Here is a 5881-nt window from a genome sequence, read left to right as displayed (position 1 = left end):
AACACCTTTTTACCAGTTAAACAAGCAAATTAAAAGTAACTAGAAAAGATAAACACATAAAATCCGCCCCTCAAGTATAATGTCAACAGAATCAGCCCCTCGGGCAATAACATAGAACAACACCAGCCCATCGGGCTATATCTCATATCACAATGGGTACCCACGCTCACTGTGGGTGTACAGACTCCGGGAGGGGCCCCTCACGGCCCAAGCACAATATCAAGCCATCTTGTGGTATAATCAATAGGCCCTCGGCCTTATATCAAGCCATCTTGTGGCGTACAACTCAGGCCCTCGACCTCATAATCATAATCAGTACAACACTGTTGCGGCGTGCAGCCCGATCCCATAATAATCCTCACAATATAGGCCCTCGGCCTACTCAGTCAGAAATCTCTAAAAGCCACTCGGGCACAGTAAAACATGATGCTCAGCCCAAAATATCATTTAAAGTGTTAAAATAGAGTAAACATGGCTGAGTTATGAAAATAATAGAATATAGCATGACTGAGTACAGATATAAAATCAAAACAGTGAGAAAATAGCAGTAAAAATTCCCTAAGGGTCCAAATAGTTGGCACGAGGCCCAAAGATGGCATTCAGCCCAAAACATGATGATAGCAAACAGTTTTCAATTAATATGCGGTAAAACAATTATTCGGGATGGACTAAGTCACAATCCCCAATGGTGCGCGACCTCACGCTCTTCATCTAGCATGTATGTCACCTTAATATAGCATAACGATGTGAAATTCGGGGTTTCATACCCTCAGGACAACATTTAAAATCATTACTCACCTCTATCCGGTCCAAACTCTAGCTCGCGATGCCTTTGTCCTCTCTGAATCGACCTCCGGATGCTATAAATCTAACCAAAATCAGTACATAACCATTAAAATTTGCTAAGGGAACAAATCCCACTCAAAAATATCCAATTTACATAAAAAATCCCGAAATTGCTCAAACTCGACCCTAGAGCCCACGTCTCGGAATCCGATAAAAATTACATCAACAGAATACTCATCCACTCACGAGTCTACCCATATCAAATTCATCAAAATCCGACCTCAATTGCCCATTCAAATCCCCAAAAGAATTCTCAAATTTTTCTTCCATTTTCCCCCACTTTCCACTCTAATTTCTCAAATTAAATGATGAAATTCAAGACTAAATCATGGAATTAAACCCAATATGAGTGAAGAATACTTACCCCAATTGCTCCACTGAAACTCCCCACAAATTTCACCTTCTCCCGAGCTCTCCAATGGCTTTTATGATATTGGACTTAAACCCTCGATTTTTAAATATAAACGGTCTGCCCAGATTTTTCTTCATCGCGAACGTGGCAGTTCCCTCGCGTTCGTGAAGCACACAACTTCACTAACCAGAATTCCTTCTATGCAAATGCAAGAACCCTCTCGCGAACGCAATGCACAACTTACTCAACTCTTCGCAAACGCGACCTCTACTACGCGAACGCGTAGAACAATTGCCTTGGGGACCCAGCTATTCCTCTTCCTCTACGCGAACGCGGCATAAACCTCGTGAACGCGGTGGCCATTGAACTCAGACCTTCACGAATGCGGGACCATCTTCGTGAACGCGAAGTCCAACTCCACATCCTCATATCCTAACCCTTCGCGAACGTGGGACATGCATCGCGAACGCGAAGGTCAAAAACCTGCAACACCAACAGCAATATTTCTGCAATTTCAATCAACATGAAATGATCCGTTTAACCACCCGAAACTCATCTGAGGCCCTCAGAACCTCAATCAAACATGCCAACATATCCTATAACCTCATTTAAACTTGTTCCAACCTTCGAAACACTCAAAACAACATCAAAACACCAAAATCACATCGGACTCAAGCCTAAGAATTCCAAAAACTTCCAAATTCCGCTTTCAATCAGAAAATCTATCAAAACTCATCCAAATGACATGAAATTTTGCAAACATGTCACAAATGACACCACAGACCTCCAACTTCCGTAATACCATTCCGACCCCTATATCAAAACCTCACCTATCAACTGAAAAATGCCAAAATCCCAATTTCACCAATTCAAGCATAAACCTTCCACGGACCTCCAAAATGCACTCTGATCACCCTCCTAAGTCCCAAATTACCTCACGGAGCTAACCAGATCATAAGAATTCCAATCCAAGTTCATATACTAATAAGTTAAAACTCGATCAAACCTTTCAAATTTTAAGCTTCAAATTGAAAACTGTTCCTCCAAATTCATTCTGATTACCCTAAAAACCAAAATTGGCAATTTACATAAGTTATAATACACCACACGGGACTAGACATGCCCGAGAACTGGTGAGTGAAGTGAAAAAGCTCAAAACGATTGGTCGGGTCGTTATATTACCCTAGCACGGAAGTCAAGAATTTCTTCGATGACTTCCATGGTTGCTGAAAAAATGAACATACAATTATGTAAAGGAACTCAAGACATCAAAGAAAGAAAAAGAAAAAACTTATTTGCAAAGTTCCAATTTTCTCGAAAAGGCATGTTTTCTTCACCCACTAATCCATTGGTTGGAGCAACAATAAATCGAGCGTACCAACCACGGTCACGATCATACTCGGGGATGACTAAAACCTTTTTACTTCTAGCCACGATAGAAAAGACACCTTTACAAAATAGCTTAGGAGAGTAAATATGACGTAAGTGACAGAAAGTAAAAGGAGCGGAAACCAAATCCGATAAATAACGAAGGCATGCCATTGCCCTCCACACAATGGGACTGATTTGGCCAAGGCAAACATTAAAATAGCGACAGAACTTAGTGATTATTGGGTCAATAGGAGGTTTAAACCAAGGTATATACAAAAGAGAAGCCAGAGTGCTAAGAAATGATTCTTTGGTTGGAACTAGGAATTAAAACTAGGAAATCCGGTGTCCAATGACTTTCAGGCCAAACTAAAGAAAGAAGACCACGAGTGATCAAAATTGGGTAGTGTTCAGCAGGGTTAAGGGAAGCTATAGAAGAAACTTGATTTTTCATGGCTTCACGGTCTGACACAAAAGAAAACTCTTGAGGAACAATCTCAAACACTATAGGCTCACATATAGGTTCGTTCTGATCTTTACTCTTAGAAGAAGATCTAGGGGTTAAAGAAGCTTTAGACCTAGAAGGAGATGGCTTGACAGAACTACTTTGAGGAGTAGAACTGCGAGTAGATAATGAACCAAGACTGCGGAGTCTGCAACCTCTCCTACTCCTAGTAGGGGCAGTAGAAGGAGCAAGTTCATCGATGATCACGACCTTACGAGGATCTGGTGTTGAAGAAGACATATTTCACAAAGAATAAATAGTGGAAAGATAATAGAGTATAATGCAAGGTGATATTTGGCTTAAAGCATATATATTTATATGTATATCGCCTTGTATTTTACTCGTATTTTGTCGATTTCGGATGTGAAAGGTAATGATTTATGCTAATTCGTGGTGTTTTTATATGTATGAATCATCCGGAGGCAATATGGGGCGAAAGGTGCGAGATTAGAGCCAAAAAGGAAAAAAGTTTGAAAATGGCCATTTGTAGCACCACAAGCAGTGTGGGGCGCTACCTATAGCGCTGAAGCCAGAATCTTTATTTTCCCAGCACCAGGGATAGGGCCCCATGCTACCCTGGGCGCTGGTGATGGGAAATCTTTCCTACTACGCTTGGGATAAGGTTATTTTGGCCCAAGACCTATCCAACGTGTATAAAAGCAAGACTAAGCCTATTTTGAGAGGGAGATGTTACTTTGAGTGAAAAATACAACGATATCTCATTTTTCTTGATCTTTTCTTAGTATTCTCAATTATTTAACACTTGTGAATTTGTTTTGAAATTATCTTGAGTGGCTAAAACCCATAGTTCTGGGGTTGTGATTTAGCTATGAATATTATTGTTTAAAGTTGACTTAAACTTGATTATAATTCACTAATATATGGTTATTTTTTTAATTTTGTGATTAGTTGCTTAATTGTCTGGCAAACAGTTCGGTTCTATTTACTATATGTGCTATGCTTAGGAAAGCTACGTTTAGACTAGAGAAGAACTAAAGAGAGCATGATCTTAACTCTAAGTGGGGACGGATTTGTGGTTAGGATAGGAATATACCTAGTCATCGTGCTTAATTAAATATCGTAATACTAATATGTTCTTAATAGATTGATTCCTTAGGAATATAGGCATTAATCTATTTTGGATAGATGAACAGGAGTTCGGGAGAATACTACGAGAGCAATTGTTCGATTAATTAGCAACCATAAGTGAATTTCATGAAAGGGAGAGTTGGTTAGAGCACAATAGGATTGGTGAATTGATCACAACCCTGGAATATGTGTCTCTACTGAATACACAACAAGTATTTTGCTGCGTGATAAATTAGTTACTTGTAAGAATTATTGTCTAGTATAATCACACTTTTGAACTCTAAAATACTTGACTGAATAATAATCTTGGTAAAACTAGTGGATAGTTACACAAGTCTTTCTGGGTTCAACACTCAACTTATTATTTTATTACTTGTACGACCATATATACTTGCGTGTGCATTTGGGAGCAACAAGTTTTTGGCGTCGTTGCTGGACACTTGAATATTGACTACTTTATAGCTTTTACTTTAGTTGTTTATTTCGTCAAATCTAATGTTTCTTATTGGTTACTCTCGAGAACTTTGATTGAATGCGAAGGGTCAAAAAACAGGATAGACTTCAAGGCTTTGACCCCGAACCTAAGAGAATATTTCACTGGAGGTTGAGGGAAGCAAGGGACACAGATAATCTTCAAACGCTTGTTCAATTTCCTGTGGACATGGCAGAGGAGCAACATATGGTTGTTCAGGAGGTGGAGAGGCCCAGCATTGTTAAAGTAACCTCCAGCATTGTGAAGCCCAGAATCACTGGGTACTTTGAGCTGAAACAGGGCATGATTCAGCTATTTCATGCAAATGGGCAGTTTATGGGCTTCCATACGAGGATCCATAACAACACATCCTGAACTTCTTAGACATTTGTGATACTTATATCACTAACGGAGTCACTCCAGACTATGTAAGGCTTACACTATTCCCATTCTCTCTGTTGGGCAAAGAAAAGCGATGGTTGAATGCGGAACATGCTAATTCTATTACATCATGGAATGATCTAGGGAGGAAATTTTTGGCAAGTTTTTCCCTTCAGGCAAAACTGCAAAGATCAGAAGTGAGATAGTCTCCTTCAAACAGAAATCGGGGGAGCATTTATACTAAGCTTGGGAAAGGTTCAAGGGCTGCTTAGAGACTGTCCTCATCATAATCAGACAAATGAAGTGTTAGCTCACACTTTCAGAGAAGGTCTACATCTGAAGACGAAAATTGTGGTGGATGTTGCAGCAGGAGGTCAAGTGTTGGAGAAAAGCTTTGATGAGATATATGCATTATTGAACAAATTCTCCAAAGGCAATCCTGATTGGCAAGGATAGATGGGCAGATACACAGTGCAAAAATCTGTAGGGGTTCTAGAGTTATATGTTGTCCTTGCATTATCAACGCAGGTTGCGACATTGGCCAACCAAGTCAATAAGATGACCTTGGTTATTAACAAGCAATAAGCCTAGCCAGTTCAATAGGTTCAAATATTTTGTGAAGTATGTGGAGAGGGTCATATGAGCGACTTATGCCCAGCTAATCCAGAGTCTGTCTATTTTATGGGTAATACTAAAAGGGGCCAGACAAACCAATATGGGAACACTTACAATCCTAGCTAGAGGAACCACCCAAACGTCTCTTGGGATGAAAACTAAGGTGGTTAGAATCAGTACAGGCCACAAGCTCTTCAATGGCAATATAGACCACCACATGCTGAACAACCTACAAACCCGACGAGTCACATTG

General features: G+C 40.0%; 1 non-coding gene across 1 annotated transcript; it reads right to left on the bottom strand.

Annotated features, from left to right (window-relative positions):
• Positions 1-5200: 5200 nt before the first annotated feature.
• On the bottom strand, positions 5201-5304 carry LOC142179649 (small nucleolar RNA R71). Its single transcript, XR_012708194.1, has one exon. It is a non-coding gene; the product is annotated as a small nucleolar RNA R71 (small nucleolar RNA).
• Positions 5305-5881: the final 577 nt, after the last annotated feature.

This window comes from Nicotiana tabacum, chromosome 3, assembly GCF_000715075.1.
Source record: "Nicotiana tabacum cultivar K326 chromosome 3, ASM71507v2, whole genome shotgun sequence".
NCBI classification, from domain to species: Eukaryota; Viridiplantae; Streptophyta; class Magnoliopsida; order Solanales; family Solanaceae; genus Nicotiana; species Nicotiana tabacum.
This window is presented reverse-complemented; position numbering and strand designations above follow the sequence as displayed.